The sequence below is a fragment of the Taudactylus pleione genome, unplaced genomic scaffold, assembly GCF_031769625.1.
Source record: "Taudactylus pleione unplaced genomic scaffold, aTauple2 ptg000129l, whole genome shotgun sequence".
In the NCBI taxonomy this organism is placed as follows: Eukaryota; Metazoa; Chordata; class Amphibia; order Anura; family Myobatrachidae; genus Taudactylus; species Taudactylus pleione.
Genome location: NW_028284531.1, coordinates 5,449,547 through 5,467,464, shown reverse-complemented (window position 1 = coordinate 5,467,464; position 17,918 = coordinate 5,449,547). Strand labels below are relative to the sequence as shown.

Sequence of the window (17,918 nt, the reverse complement as noted above, 5' to 3'; positions counted from 1 at the left end):
AGGCAGTATGGTCTCATCATGTTGGGGCTGTTTCTGTGCCTCTTTGTAGCTGTCCCCTCCCTGGTTTCTACATGTTATTTAGCCTTAATTACTTTTCTTTTAACTTAAAAACCAGACAGGATAATAACAGATACTAAGCATGGGAAAAGAACTGAATAAAGGATATGGACATTATTAAAGCAACATTTCACGCAACACAGTTTAGGGAAAGTTAGCAAATATATACCAAAGCCAAACAGGGCATTCGCCTGATAGTACAATAAACTGACAGCGTGTTTCAAAGAAGCTGCTTATATAAACTTGAAATAGCTGGCAACTAATTGCTAGAGCAGACTTTTAGGCCATTCCCAGATACAGAATAGTGGTATACACAGATAATATTATGCAATCCACCACTGAGACTTTGGTGTCTGTGGTATTTGATCTGCTGTCACTGTTCCTCCTGGGGCTGCTCCTGGTTCCAATGTTTCTGAGCAGAACACCTGATCCGCTTCCCCGTCCGCCCACCTGCACAATCCTACTAGGCTGTCATTACTATTACACCCATTCCCTTAAGACTCCACCCACTGGCCCACTCTGCCAGCAGGTTCTCATTGCCTGGGGTGTGTACACGCACACCTGTTGTTGCGGCTGTCTGTTACACCCACGCCCCTTTTCAGTGCTGTTATTGCTTTGGAGAGGTAAGCGCCGTGTGACGGGGGAGCAGCAACACCGATATCACTGGCACTGACACGCACCCATAACAGGGCCGGGCACCGTGTGGCAACAGAAGGAACTTCTCTCCAGGGGACACAGTTATTCTGCTTGGCAGTGCCCACCCCCGTTGGCCTGCGCCCCTGGCAAGTGCCATCCTGGCCAAGGGGAAGATACGCCACTGGCTTTACCAAAGTATAATCTTTAAACTATGTATCACTAATTGTAAGGTAAATTTTATTCAGCAAGATCTAAACAAAACAAATTAAAAAAATATTAATATTTAGAATATCATATTTAAGTATCATAACTAATTTGTACACCTACCCCCTCTAGATAAAAAAAAAAAAAGAATACCAGTGGAAACATTACAGGCAACAGCAGAACAAATGTAGGAAATGTCACTTTATGGGTTCTTGTGAGCTTGTTTTCCGTTACAGAAGTGTCTTTATTGCAGCTTGGAAAAAGTATTCTCAAATCATTTCATAAGCGTCTGCACTCTCCTAATCTAAACTGTAGTTCAAAGTGTTTCAGTGAGTTTGGTGCTTGTGTGGGACAGGAATTAAAATTTGGCAAGAACTTCATTAATTGAAATCTGTTTCTTGAGTTGATTTCCTATCCTACTTGTTGATGATATAATTTCCTATACAGCTTGTAATCCCAAACTGCTTTCTTAAATTGAATAAAATTTATCTCAGACAGCACATTTTGACAGTGAGTGCACTTGTTCCCGCATGGTTCAGTGACTGTACACTTAGGGGCCTATTTACTAACAAGTAGCGATAACCATGACTTTTTACCATAGCTTGTTATACAATAAAACTGTCTTGGAGTAGTAAAGTTTAACTGCACCAGGTGATCTGTGCATATGTGACCCGACTAAAACAGGTAAACGCATGTAAAGTGGAAGTTGAGAACCATACTTTGGTTTTCAGTTCAAGTAATTAACAAAAAAAATTGTAAAATGCTTTAGTTAAGGAATAATTTTTTTTTAAATGTAATTCCATCTGAGGATGACAACCACAGAACAAGGATTGTGGAGGTACTTATATGGGGAAGCTATAGTCGGCAACACCTGGTTTATCTTACTGCCAGCATGGGCACCCGCTTGATATATAGGGTTAATGCCTATCACTGCTGAAAAGAACCATTTCAGGTATTTTTGCTTTATAACAAACACACCCCTTAAACTTTTTTGGGATAAATATATATGGCTTTAAGGGAAATAGGTAATATGTTCCCCATTCATTTGAATGAAGTCATTATCCTTTCCATATTTTGTTGGTATAAAGGCCTCTGTGACAGCTGCACTGTTTGTGTCAGAGGCAGGGACATAACTAGAATGCACTGGTCCCCATTGCAGGGTAGTGAAGGAGATACTCTGCTCCAAGTCACTTCCTAGCGCTTCAGTTCCACCCACCAACCACTAAAATGAATAAACATTGCTAATTTCATCTCTACCAACCTGGTCCTGCTGCCTGAGCAACATACATGTTCCTTTCATTGTTTTCATTGCCAGATCTTATACAGAATCATACAGTGAAGTCCTCTTCCCCATATGCTGCCTCCTGGACCACTTAGTAGTCATCTGGGATACAGCTATACCATTGGTCATATGCATACATGAAAGCAAGATTTTATATCTACTCTAATGGCAACAATGTTCCTAAATAAGGATAATACAATTCTATGGGCAACAACAGCCTTTTCCTTTGCACCAGTGTTTAGAAATGTCCCCACCTATCTCTTCCCCTATTCCATAATGTCTGCTGACAACATGTCTTATTGGCCACCTTGTCTCCTGTGCAGGCTTGTTTGGCCCTTGTCCTGTCCTTCATGTCTGTCTCTGTCCTTACTTGTTTCATGTCTATCATCTTGCTTCCCCTATCTGACCTTCTGATCCCCAACTCCATTTCTCAGATATATTTCACTTTATTTTACTATTTAAGGCTTATTGGCTTTATTCTTTTAACCTTACCCCTCTGGTGTCTGTCCTACTTGCTTTATTTATTTATTATTTTGTTACCCTATTAACTTTATTCTTTTGTTCTTGCATTTCTGCTGACTATCTCACACTTGTGTTATACATATTATGTAGTTTTGGACAATTCTGAAACCTTACTTTATCAATTCACCTACTTCTTATTCTAATACTATATTTTGTGATTTATGAAGTGGTAACTGCAGAATAAAACTGTATTCATTTTCCATAAGGTCCTGGAAACCAAAGGACTTGAGACTAAATAATAATCAGTATGTACAGTACTTGATAAATGGACTCTAGAGGATAACCTAGGGAGAACAGTGTAGTTTTACTCAGTGGTAAATATTATCTTTTTACAGTGAGTAAAGTCATTCACATTATAATGTGTTTGTTCATATACATGGCCTTCGAAATTCAATTCTGCTCCTAACCACATATACCCTCAAGAAACTTGTTTATTTTGTATGTCGTTTCACGCTGATGCTACCCACAATTTCCAATGTCATTTTCAGCATGATGTTATAAACACCGATAAAAGGTGGGAAAGGTGACTGACGATTAGAAAATTGCTGTAGTGAGTCATAAACTCGGGAACGACAGAAGGCAAGCAGAAAATCATCATAATATAAATCAGATAAAACATTTTTTACTTAAAATACCACATATCTAATATGCTAGATAAGCACTCAAACTAAGGTAAAGCTACGGGATAATACTAGTGACATTTGAACTATGTTTACCTAACACTGGAGGCGGCCATGATGTATAATAGGCTACGTGAGATATGGCCTCCTTTCTATTGTCTAGCCCTCCAGCATGACATGTTTTCTACAGCTATTTTGAAGATTCTTTATCTACGCAGAGAACCAGCCATTTTCTCCAAAGTAAACTCACCACAAACTCCCTTTATATAGTAGTATTAGTAATGTCTACAGACAAACTAATTATCGTGCCTGTTGTATTTGCCTTCTGTCTACTATGCTGCTGGCCTTGTATAATAATAATAATAATAATAATAATAATAATAGACTTTGTTATTGACATGTAATTCTGACATACACCACAAACCATATTTTGTCACACTTCTTCTATGATGTATTATGTTATTATGCAACCACACATATGAGAAACTTGAAGTGGACAGATTTAAAAAAATATTTTTCCTTTTATTTAATAACACATGTAAAAAAATAATGGGGGGAATTCAAATAAGAGCGAATCTGTTCGCATGGCCGAATCTGCGCGACAGCTACCGCGCTTTATGGCAGCGGGATCTTGCACAAAAGTGTTTGTTACTTCATAGGGTAGCGAGCACTTTTGAGCGATTTGAGCATTCAAACGGCTGGGCAAAGGGTGCTTGACAGGCGGCTACCCTAGCCGGTATTTAGATGCCGCGGCCACTGCAATTTAATTCCCCAAAATTTGTTATTAGATAGAAAATGGTGTTTGTTCTAGTTTGTTGAGCAGTGAATCTGTCAACAATGGATGATGTTCAATACTGTAGTATGTACAACTAAGATTCTTTTTTTATTTCAAGAATATGGAATCACAAAGCAGCTTTTTAAGTCTTTCTGCGCACGTTTGTTTCCTGGAAGTAGCCTGTAGTCCTTATCTCTGTCTGTCAGTTTGGAGAGCTGGTGATCAGCGTTCCTTTTTACGTCACTGGGGACCATATTCAGAGAGAGTTATACACAATTTACATCTTAAGTGCAAATGTGCCCACTACCCGGGAAACAAATCTGCATTTTGCTACCTATGCAAAGTTGGCCAAAATGTGATGTGTGACTCTACATAAACAAGCAAATTCACCTCCCTCCCCCTGCATGTGAGTACAAAACATGTGCAACAACACTGTACCCATCACCTCCCTCCCCCTGCAGGTGAGTATAGAACATGTGCACCAACACTGTACCTAACACCTTCCTCCCCCTGCATGTGAGTACAAAACATGTGCAACAACACTGTACCCATCACCTCCCTCCCCCTGCATGTGAGTACAAAGCATGTGCAACAACACTGTACCCATCACCTTCCTCCCCCTGCATGTAAGTACAAAACATGTGCAACAACACTGTACCCATCACCTCCCTCCCCCTGCATGTGAGTACAAAACATGTGCAACAGCACTGTACCCATCACCTCCCTCCCCCTGAAGGTGAGTACAGAACATGTGCAACAACACTGTACCCATCACCTCCCTCCCCCTGCATGTGAGTACAAAACATGTGCAACAACACTGTACCCATCACCTCCCTCCCCCTGCATGTGAGTACAGAACATGTGCAACTACACTGTACCCATCACCTCCCTCCCCCTGCATGCGAGTACAAAACATGTGCAACAACACTGTACCCATCACCTCCCTCCCCCTGCATGCGAGTACAAAACATGTGCAACAACACTGTACCCATCACCTCCCTCCCCCTGCATGTGAGTACAAAACATGTGCAACAACACTGTACCCATCACCTCCCTCCCCCTGCATGTGAGTACAGAACATGTGCAACAACACTGTACCCACTTCATACACATCACAGTAAGTGGCTGGAAAGTGTAGATAATAAGTACCCAAGTCGCGTGGAGCATGTCAAAAAAAAATTGAACAAGACAATATTATGAAATGTTAACTTTTTTAAAATCCACATGAATAAACATATTAGCAGCCTTCCCCTTCCCAAACAGAGAAGGCACGGCAGTCTTACAATATCTGCATAAGTGGTGGTGGGTGGTGTCTTAGTCGTGCTCTGCAAATCATGTTCACCCAGTTGCTGTCATCATGATCAGTTCACAACCTGCACCAGGGTCAAATGCCCACAAGTCATCCCTCTTTGAACAGGTACGTTTTCACCTGTTAGGTCATCATCTTGGGACGCACATGCCCCCTCCAACTCACATACTAGCACATCTTTTCTGTAAGTGCAAAAAAGATACACATCACAAAAAGGTGCTCATGTACATTAAAGAGATCAGGTTGCTGGTTACAAAAAAATTAAATCCAACTCAGCATGAGGTCCTGGGTATTGCTGTGAAATGTTCAATGGGTAATGGGTTGAGCTATTTTTGTGACAGAACTTATACATTTTTGACAGAGTTTATGCAAATCAAGTAGCATTATATGTTCTGAGAGTGTTTTAAAAAGCTGCCCTGCACCCTTACAGTAGGTTTCCACATCTGTATTTTTACTTACACATCTGTTATGATACATTACAACCTAACATAGAATGAATGGATGTGGGCAGTGAAAATTTACAGTTAATCTTAGAGGTGCAATAAACATAATTGTGTATGCTAGATTTGTGCATATGATGCATTTTCCATGGGGTATATTTACTAAAGTGAGCGTTTTTAGAAGTGGAGATGTTGCTCATAGCAACCAATCAGATTCTACTTAACATTTAACTAGCACCTTGAATATAACATATTTAACAAATACAATCAGATTTTGTAGTAAACAAAAAAACAAGAATACAAAAAATAACTAATAATAAAACCAACAACATAATTAAACATACAACAAATAATAAAAAAATAATATTCCAGAGTGGCGAGGGATTCAATAATTTCCACAATTTTTCCTAGTATGTTATGGCTACACCATACCTTTGCATTTATATTTTAATAGATCAATATGTATTTGAATAAATATGACAATAGCTGTATAGTAAGTTATAACTTAAAAACTATGGCCCTCATTCAGAGCCGTTCGCTATTTGCGGTCGTTCGTTTAAAAACAAGGGGTGGCTATTCAAATGATCCGTACGCACATTGTAGTCTGTTCACACCTCTAAGTCTGAACGAGCGAGCAAAACATACGCTCGTTTATTTGTTAAAAACGCCCCCTGGCCGCTCGCATCCTACGTCATGTCCGCTATTTATTAGATTAATCGAGTACATCGACCAGCGTATGAACTGCTCGCTATTCTTGTGGTTGGTGTTTGCTACCACAAATTTGCGAGCAGTTCTGGCTATAAAATAACCCAGTGACGTGAACAATGACGCTGCTGTTTTAAATATTCACACCCATAAAACGCCCGTTTTGACCTTTAAGCACGCCTGCGTTCGGATCTCCACTCCCCATTTTCAAGCACCTTCCCCTGTTACCACCCACATACGCCTCATTCTGTCATTCAAAATAGCAGGCACTCGCTATATTGCGTACCAACGATTTTTGGCCGCACTGACTGGTTCGCGCATGCGTACTAAAAACCGTACGCATGCGCAGATGTGCAAACATCGCTCGGAACGAGCGTACTGCCGCTAACGAGCGGCTCTGAATGAGGGCCTATGTTCATAAATGATAGGCATCTGAAACAAAAATAAATATTTATTTACAGAATTATAGGTATTTTTTTTAAATAACATTTTTAATAACTAAAATAAAATGTGCAACCCAAATCTTACAATGATGAACACTTCCCATATATTGTACAGTATCATTATTATATTTTTATTTTGCTACCATTACACAGTATCAAGCATCATGTTATCTGGAAAAAAATTTTTTTATTACACAGCAAGGGATCAAGGATATTCGCAGTTGATATTGTAGTATGGCTTGGTTATCTTCTTCTACTATTTGGTGCCTACTTTCTGAATGGTGGCTGATAATGTCTCTCCATTTGTGCTGGTGTGGAAATATTCTATATATAGCTTTTTTTAAATTTCCCACTAAAAATCCATTTACATACAGGGTACGGGGGATGGTCTACCATTAGGCCCAGAATTGTGAAGGCTTCCATAAGTGCGGCCATTAGGTAAACATGTTAAAAAGGTTTATATTAGATGGTAATTAGTGCCGTCTAAACTTTACATGTTATTTCCATCTACACCAAGTTCCTGATGGTCCTGCCCCATTATTAGCTCTTACTGGGGTAAAGTGTGGGACATGATATCGCAGATCTTTGGTTTGTCATAGCGCGAGATATCTCCTTGGCGCTCCCATATTTCACAGTTCTAGTAAATGTCAAGATAAGATAATAATCCATACCTGTAATGCTGCAAATCTTTGATAGCCAAAAATTAGAAGTCTTCAGCAGCAAGCTCCTTCATGTCCGTTTCATTTTGTGGCATCTATGGAATATATTTCGAGTTTACAAAAGTACTCTGTGGTCACCTTTCACAAAATTTTGTCTTTGTGGTATCAGTTTCTGCTAACCTCCTATTCTTTCCTCCGTTTACCCTTTCCCTTGGTATTTTGTATTCATTTTTCTGTTTTACCTCATCTCTCCCCTTTTAGCTGCTTCTGTAGTTGTAGTTTCTTCTCTGTTCATGCATTTTGATTGGTAAGTTTTGGGCCTTCAATTTGGCCTATCAGAAGTTTGTTCATGCCATATGGGTTCTTATGATAATTTTATTATCATCTACCTTTTACCATATATTTGTCATTACCCATTTTATTGTGTATATGTTTTATGAAAATAAAATAACAGCCATTGTTTTCAAAAGAATAGGGTTTTGAAAGACCCATGCAATTGTAAGGGCCCTTTTGATACCACTGAAGTGTCATGGCCGATTACCAGAGAGAGAGAGAGAGAGAGAGAGAGAGAGAGTGCGTGGCGCACCCAAAGTAGGACATAGAAGTGCACAGATAGGGTACACCACTGAAGAGCCAGAAGCACTGATAAACACAAAGGGCCAAATGTAATAGGGTGAGAGTTTAGAAAATGTGAGCGTTTAGCAGTAAAACTCTCACACTAATACATTGGTAGAGTTGTATTTTCAAAACAGGAAACAACCTGGATGAGAGTTTAAATCTTGAGGGTTTTTTGAGTCTGAAAAAGATGCAAGTTTGTATGTTCTGTGACTTTATCACATTTAAAATGTGAGAGTTTTCTCTCACATTTTCTAAATTCTCACCCTATTACATTTGGCCCAAAGTGTTATAGACTTAGGTCCAGCTACCATTCGGCTTTTATTTCGTCATCTCCCCTTCCTCTCTGTAGCTTTTACACAGCTGTGCAGGGATACAGAGTTGGTCCATGTTGGAAACATAGGTGTATTTACAATTGGTGCAGGGTCTATGGTACACACAGCCCTGCACTGCACATTAGGCACCCAGAGTATGCATACCTTGTGCCGGCAAGCAGGTACCTCTTCCTCTGTGGCACCATCTTCCCAGTGACATCTTTGTAAGGATGGCACTGTGCAGTGATCGCAAAGACACTGTGCTCTCTTGTGTGCATGTGCCATCTTCATGAATATCACTAGGAAGCTGGCGCCATATAGGAAGAGGGACCCGCTTGACAGCACAAGGTAAGTATATGGCTGGGTGGGAGCCTGCTGCTCAGAGGAGGAGGCCCACTGCACCCAGGCCCCCTCAGGCATTACTATGACCCTGGTGGGAAGCTTGCTTTTACACTGAAGTGCCAAAAGTCATGAGATAGATGCCTGGTATTGTGTAGGGCTACCTCTAGCCCCGCAAAGTGCAGCAACTCAATATGGCATTGATTCCAAAAGTTGATGAAAGACCTCTGGAGAGATATTGACCCATGCCATCTGGATAGCTTCCCACGGCTCCCTGATAATTGTAGGTGCAAGATTTTGGGTGCGAATGGACCTCTCCACCACGTCCCATAAATGCTTGATTAGGTTCCTGTTGGGTGAATGTGTTGGCCACACCATTCGTTTGGACACTCCAGAATGCTCCTTGAACCAGTTCTGAACAACTTAGGACCAATGACACGGTGCATTGTCCTGCTGGAATATTCCATCTATGTGGGGGTACATGAAGTCCATGATGGGCTGCAAATGGTCATCAAGAAATGCAACATAGCGGTTACCGGTCAATGACTTGTTCAGGTGGACCAGAGGACTCAACCCATGCCATGTGAACATACCTCACAACATTATGAAACCATCATCAGCCTGCACAGTTCCTTGTTGACATCTTGGGTCCATGGCCTCATGGGATCTGCGTCACACCCGAACCCTACCACCAGCTTGAAACAACTGGAACTGTGACTCATCGGACCACGCCACATGTTGCCAGTCCTCAAGGGTCCAATTAGCAACGTCACGAGCCTGGTGAGGCGTGTGTCCGGTGTCGTCGTGTTAACAGGGGCAATCTGGTTGTTCTTCTGCTCCCATGTCCAATGAAAGCTAAGGAAAGCTGCAACGACCTGCTGGGTATGCGTCTGGTACCTCCTGCATTGAATGTGGATCTGATTTCAACCAGTGTCGCTTGTCTGTTACCACGGACAATTCTGCGCAGATGCCGCACCCGTGGTTGACTACTGCGCTTTCCATGGTGGGTGATAATGCCTTCCATGAGGTATTCCCGGTACACACCTGACACCATAGATCCAGGAATGTTGAATGTACGCACAACTTTGGAAATGGAATGTGACATCGGGCACCTGTTATCATGCCCCATTCGAACTCTGATGACTCACATCGTCTTGCTATGAGCAGCCTAGCCGGTGTTCAAACTGACTCACAAGATGTCAGATTACAACTGATGCAGGTCGGGGCATTTCCAAGACATCACACTACAGTGACACGGCCTACTATTACCTTTAAATATTGTTCTCCCATGACTTTTGGCAATTCAGTGTATATAAAAAAGTAAATATGCTATATCATCTCAAGTCTGAGAACCTAAGGTATTAGTATGCTAGAAAAGTGTAAAGACATGTCATAAAAACTTTTTTCACTGTATTTCCATTAAAATGGAGATGTTTAAAAATAGATAAAATGTATTATTTTTTTAATATTCAAAATCTTTTGTACATTAAAAAATGTTTCATTCAAGGAATAAAGTATTTTTTCTTAAAATTATTAATTAAATTGAATCCATTTATAGAATAGGTATTGCGGTGGTACAAGTATCGACCATAATACTTGTGCAATTCAGGGAGGGCTAAAGTAGACTCACAGACATACAAAAGGAGAGAGAGAACTCACACAAAAGGAAGACAGACACACACACGTTAGAGAGAGAAACATATACACTGGGGGCTAGAGTAAACAGACAACTCAAGAAAGGGGGAGGAGCTGCGATAATGAAGAGAGCATCCATTGGGAGGAGCAGAGATCACAGGGGCATGTGTGCAGGAACAGCTGCACCCCCTATTGTTATAGTGTGGCTACATACGACTAGTACATTCTGAGTGGGAGGTGCTACTGCTGGTACCCTGTCATTCCTGTGCTGCTCCACCGATTAAAGTGTTACAGTCAAGTACAAAACAACATTTATCCTTGGAAGATAATTTGGACTGTAAGCTCTAATTATGCAGAGACTGTTATAAATGATATAAGCATTTGGAACTCTTCATAAATGCACGTGTATTTAGTTACACTAATAAAAGTGACAAATTCTGTGTATCAGATAAGTTCCTAAAAATGTATGATTAAAAATGATCAACATGATATAGATGCAAGTGTAAAGTCACTGGTCAATTCCCCTGGAATATTTATTAGTACAGTATCATTTTTTCTTTTGGGTGGAATGCAGTTAAACAATTGGCGCAGTTAATCAAGTTTCATGTTAAAGGCGGTGTCCACTGATATTTTGTTTCATTAAATTAATTTTCCTCAAAACAATCTGCAAACTTTTCTTCATGCTTCTACTGCCATATGGCTGGAAGACAACACTGAAACTGTCTACAGCAGCATTATCCATATTTCAGAGTTTAACATGTTTCAGAGTTTGCAAAATTAAGTTAAAAACAACAACAAAAAAGCTTACCACATGTATGGAATACTCGTATAATTTTGAGATGGAACATGACAGGTATATGCTACCAATACGGTATAGACATCAGAGTGTAGTATAGACTGTGCCCTGTACCAAGCTCCCTGCATCGAACCAAAATCATGGGTTACTTTGAACACTTCCATGCAGCTCTCTTGCTTCACACGTACAGTATAATGTGCTACATCCAGTCATCCACTCACTACATAGGCAAACACAGGGGGGGTTTCCGTCTGCCTGGAAACCCCCCTCCCCAGCACACACCATGACCATAATAGAAATAGTAATATAATAGAATGTTACTAGCGCTTCATGTTCTTCTCAGTATCACAAATGAAATGATTAACACCATTTGTGGATCTTTTATAATGTGTCAGCTAGTAATAAATATACCTGTGCACCAGTTAGGACATGCACTGTTAGGGGTGCACTGCTATAGACCATCAATAGGGTTCATTATTAATACTGTATAATAATACACTATCCAGTACATAAGGAGACCAATATGTACATATATATGTCCAGGGCAGTGCTAGGTTCTTCTGCCGCTCGCCCAAACATTCTGCTCAGACAGGATGGACCAACTGCCACATCTAATGGCATACTGTGATCGCTGGTCCTGTATATGCTGGAATTATGCAACACAATATACTTTGTATGATGCATATTAAAGCTGGATAAGTACTAATTCTGCCCTCTTCATGGACTGGCCACATTCGCTCTAAAATTAAGCATTTGGAAACCCCCCTCCAGAAATCCTGCGTTTGTCACTGCACTAGACCCCATGAATTTTATTTATAACTTGTAAGATACTGAGTGTCGGGATCAACAAAGGGTCCTCACTAATACAACCGCATAAAACTTGTATATCTGTAGTACTGTGAGTTGCCAGCTGCGACTGTCCCCTTGTCTAAATGCAGCACAAAACACAGTGATTAATATTTATACTGTATTTTATGTAACATTTCTGGCATTGTTCAGGCCTGGATTTTCTACAAACAATCTAACCAAAAATGTTTTGCCACAAAATGTCAGCAATTAATTCCCTGACAAACCATAGGAATGTGTGCTATGTCTGGTCCTCTTGCTCTAGACATGTCTTACAACAAGTGTGGATGCTAATATTTTATGCTGTTTAATGCACCAATGTCTGTGCCATATGTAGTGGCCAACGCACTAAATACTTTCAAGGTCATGTAGGAAGCCCAGAGAAATGTGTCTGTGATAAAGTACTGTGTCTGGGTACCAGTAATATTGCTGCATCTGCATATGCACCCTTAGTGCTCGCTGTTGTTCTTAAGATGACCGATGAACAAACAGCGGTTCACAGTGGTCGCCAGACATGATTAGCTGATAGGAAAGATAAAGCTCAAACAAAAAGAGTTTAAACTACAATTGAGGTGTTCTCACTGTAACTTTGATTTTGGGGGAGATGTATCAAGACTTGGAGAGAGATAAAGTGGAGCAGTTGCCCAAAGCAACCAATCGGCTTCTACAGTAATTGTCAATTAAATATCACAGTTTTTGAAATGACTGTTATAAGCACAGACGGTGTAATGGTTAGCGTTACTGCCTCACAGCACTGAGGTCGTGGGTTCAATTGCCATCACGGCCCTAACAGTGTGGAGTTTGTAAATTCTCCCTGTGCTTGCGTGGGTATCCTCCGGCTACTCCGGTTTCCTCCCACACTCCAAATATATACTGGTAGGTTAATTGGCTCCCAACAAAAAATTAACCCTGTATGTGTGTGAGCATGTGTTAGGGCTCAATTGGGGCAGGGATTGATGTGAATGGCCAAATATTCTCTGTAAAGCGCTGCGGAATATGTGTGCGCTATATAAATAACTGGTAATTAATAAATAAGCTGATTGGTTGGTTTGGGCAACTGCTCCACCCAAGTCTCTTCAAGGCTTGATACATTTCCCTATTGGAAGAAGATTTTTCTTTAAGAACTGGATAATACATTCTCTAGTCCTGCCATTACACTAATCAGACAAATCCATGCAAAAGGTAATCACACTAGTATCCAGAAGTCAGCATATATGGCCTAGGTTTCAAATATGATAAATATGCCTGACAGCATAATGAGAGTAAAGCTGTCACACTAGTGGATGACTTTACTCATAAATTCAGCTGTATGTTATGTCATGTCTTCCCTGTGTACAAATATATTTATCTGGCATATAACTGTGGTATCTAGGTAAACAGTAAAAGCTAATCCATACACTAGTTTTACTTACATTTTGTATCCCTGATTCCCACACAGGTTGAGACCATGTATTCTTCCCTTTTACTACATCTACTTAAGAAATGTAAATCATATTATACATGTAATCACTAATGCGTTATATGGATACCAGCAAACCACATCTGGGTAGACTACTTCATGTTAATTAGCAATTTTACCACAGACCCCATAAAATGCATGTACTGTATGTTCACCTGCTCTAGTCTCTGAAAATCACATTCAAATGATGGAATGTAGGCAAAAGAGCTGGGAAAATCTAAGTAAGTAGTGATAGTGTACTGGGTGACACAACCTGTTAGGGTTAATGTGGCTATCAATATGAAGTGCAAGTGGATGTGCTGGGAGCAGTAGTCGTCCAGACAGAAAGTTAAACCAGGCTATAATGCACTTTGGCCAAGGTACAGTACCTGTGGTGGTAGATATGTAACACAGTTGGTGCTGGTGCTTAGTTCAGCTTAACTGGTTCTTAGATTTATTGAATCAGGTAGAACAAAATGTAGCATATGAGACAGGGATAGCAGCGGTATGCAGAATATATAAGTAACGGCAGCTTGCAGCTTAGGGTGTTGCTGGGCCTTATAGTGCGCCAGGCATGATTGCAGTAAATACACCATCGGATGGTAGCACTGGTGCCCTAAACACTAGCGGTGGTGATTCAGAGATCTGCTATGTCTACACCTCTAATTGACTAATCTTTGTTCCTTTTTCCAATGTAAATTTGGGTTATCCCACAAAAACTGGACTGTTTGGGCACCTGAATTTAGGGTACATCACAGAGACAGTACGCTGGCTGAAACATGTCATATGTGCCCTGCCCAGTGTATAGCGAAGAGGGCATACACAGGGAATGTAATTGGCATTATTTCTCCTTATGGAAAATATGCCCAGTATATACAAAGATGTTTAGGAAATCCACACAATAGACCTTGGGCACAGAGGGCCTGATTCAGAGCCGCTTGTAAGCGGCCGTTCGTTCGCTCCGAGCGATGTTTGCACATCTGCGCATGCATATGGGTCGTAATGCGCATGCGCCAACTAGTCAGTGCGGTCATAAAACGTGTGTTCGCAAAATAGCGTTTGTGGGTGGTAACAGGGGAAGGTGCTTGAAAACGGGGAGTGGAGATCTGAACGCAGGCGTGCCAAACAGTAAAACCGGGCGTTTTAAGGGTGTGCATAATTAACAAAGCAGCGTCATCGACCACGTCACTTGGTTGTTTCTTAGCCTGAACTGTTCGCATGATTGCGGCAGGAAAAGCCAACCACAAGCACTGCGAGCAGTTCAGACGCCTTTCGATGTACTCGATTAATCTAATAAATAGCGGAGATGACGTATGATGCGAGCGGCCAGGGGGCGTCTTTACAAAATAGCGAGCGCATGTTTCGTTCGCTCGCTCAGACATAGAGGCGTCAACAGACTGCAAAGAGCGAACGCTTAATTTAAATAGCCGGCCCCTTTTTCTGAACGAGTGAGCGCAAATAGCGTCCGGCTCTGAATCAGGCCCAGTATGCACTATTTTCTATCATTGATATTTTGTCATCCATTTGCTGTGTATGCTCATATTTTAGTGGGCCTTAGCTACATAGGGATGAACAATTCCTATGACATTCTCTATTTGTGGTCACTACATGTCCCAATAACTGCTCCTTATGTTACCTGTACTCAAGCAGCATTCACCATACAGCAAAAGCCTTTCAGAGCACCAAAGACTGACATTTATATAAAGTCCCATGTGAGTGAGCTGTTATGCTTATACATAATTTTAGTTTGTAAAATACATAGTGGGTTAAAGGCGTTTGTGGGTGGTATCCCAGCACAGGCAGCTGTTCCATCCTTCTGGGTCTCATTATTAGTACTCTAGATTCAGGTTCTGTTCTATACAGTGGGAAAGGGCCAAGCTATTAGGAGCCAACTACATACAGAGAGAGAGAGACCCAAAAGGTCATATCAGCTGTTTGTGAGATAGTTCGGCAACTAACTCCTGCTTGATGCTTTTCTGGAACCCACATTATTCAGCAGACAGACAATTGGAGTGCTTATTGTGTATAGAGGTGTAATGAATACAATTGGACATTAAAATGTTACTGCTGATTTGAAATACTCTACAATGTTAATTAAACATTGGTAAAAATAAACTTCTAAAACAAAAGTGTTAAAAATGTATTTAAAGGGATGCGTGCGAATACTAATTTGCTGTACTGTAGGTGGTGCTTTGGGAAAATAGAAAAACTGAAATGGAATGATATATGTGCCTACTACCTTCACATTTTATAGCGTATAATCGGGGATAGACCCAGAAGCCGGCACAATCTATTGCCTGGGATAGCCTTTGTCAGCCGCCTTCGGCCATACTGTAGTTGCCCCATGTAATGCCTGGGGAAGCATTTCTAAGAAAGATTGTTTACATGTCCCGTTGCAATCCTCTGATCACTATCGTTATTCAGGAATGTGGTAATGGAAAACATACAGCATTTTTAAAAATTATAAATATTGTTGATAGAAGATTTTCTATCGCTGCAATATGTGGCAATAGTAAATCAGCATGTGCATATGAGATAGTCCCATTGGCACATGTAATTATGTGCATAGTATTATAGTGCAATAAACCTGGGTATGGGCTATCTGTATCTTATATTTGCCACTCTATACCATTATGTAATAATAATTGTTACAGCAATAATACTAACAGCCTGTCATAAAGGAATACTCAATGTTATAAATGTAACAGACTTGCTGTAACGGGCTTGGTAATTACCCTTCACTTCTGGGAATTACCTAGGTTGTGCTGTTTGATATTGCTCTGTACAGATGTGTCCTCGCTTACTTGTTGTCCGTACGCCATACGACACACGGCACCCGACGCGACTGAGACCCCCCTGAGTGACAGAGTAGCCATATTTTTCTTTCCATTTTGCATCTTAGTCGCATCGCAGGCGCAGCAAAAAGCTGCTCACAGTATACCGAAGACTCTAGACTGCAACTGGGAAAGGAACTGGTTTTACACACGTACAAAGTCTTCGTTTCAAAGCTTACAGTATGAAGCACCAAGATTCTCCTTATTCTTTTAGAACCTCGCCACATACTGGTACCTCCTTTTGGCCGGGATGTACTAAATGGAAAATATGATAAAAACCCAGTTTTCGGGGTTTTACCGCATTTTCCATATGTATTACTGGCCGGCCGCCGGGGGCTTCGCCGTGGACGGGTAATGGCAGCTTTTGCTGGCGGCACCCTATAGAAGCCTATGGGCTTCTACCGCTTTCCGAAAGGATCCCTCCCAGCATGCCCCGCGGCCGCCGTGTCACTCTGCGCATGTGCAGATGGGCTCCCAGGTCATAAACCCAGAAGTCCAGGGCGCAGCGCTGATCTCAAAGGACAGCTCTTATCGGAAGAGCTGTCCTTTGCGGTACTGATCGAATATGTTAGTACATATGCGATCAGTAAGGATGCGGTGACTGCGTGATGTACTCCGCAAAGTTAGTAGATCCCGCTCTTTATCTTTTTTTGTCATATAGATAACATGGAGGACGGCAACAATGGTATGCAGTCGCGATGCCGACGGTTGGCATTTAGACCGTCGGCATCGCGACTGCATACCATTGTTAATCTTGAGAAGGGTCTAATGACAGGCGTTGAAATCCCGACGCCTGTCATTTTACCTACGCCGGGAGCCCGATGGCCGGTATCCCGATCGAAGGTAAGCCTAGGGGAAGGGGGGGTTAGGGTTAGGCACCCCCGGGGGGAGGTTAGGGTTAGGCACCCCCGGGGGGAGGTTAGGGTTAGGCACTCCCCGGGAGACTTAGGTTTAGGCTGCGGGGAAGGGGAGGTTAGGTTTCGGCACTTAGAGGGGGTTAGGCACTTGGGGGGAGGTTAGGGTTAGGCACGTGGGCTTAGAGTTAGGGGGGGTTAGGTTAGTTAGTACTTACCTACGCCGGGAGCCCGATGGCCGGTATCCCGATCGAAGGTAAGCCTAGGGGATGGAAGGGGGAGTTAGGGTTAGGCACCCCCGGGGGGACATTAGGGTTAGGCACTCCCTGGTAGACTTAGGGTTAGGCTGCGGGGAAGGGGAGGTTAGGTTTCGGAACTTAGAGGGAGGTTAGGGTTAGGCACTTGGGGGAGGTTAGGGTTAGGCACCCCTAAGGGAGGCTTAGAGTTTGGGGGGGTTAGGTTAGTTAGTACTTACCTTAGCTGCTATCAGGATCTTCACTGGTTCTGCGTCCGGCAGTAAATCATACCAATCCCGCAACAATAGAGTGGCAATATAGATAAAATGTAGTAACATATGTATCTGAAGCAAATAATA

General features: G+C 41.7%; 1 protein-coding gene across 2 annotated transcripts in view; it reads left to right on the top strand.

Moving 5' to 3' along the window:
* Positions 1–17,918, top strand: part of FBN1 (fibrillin 1) — a 291,935-nt gene that overhangs the window by 46,493 nt on the left and 227,524 nt on the right. The gene's annotated exons all lie outside the window — the stretch shown is intronic.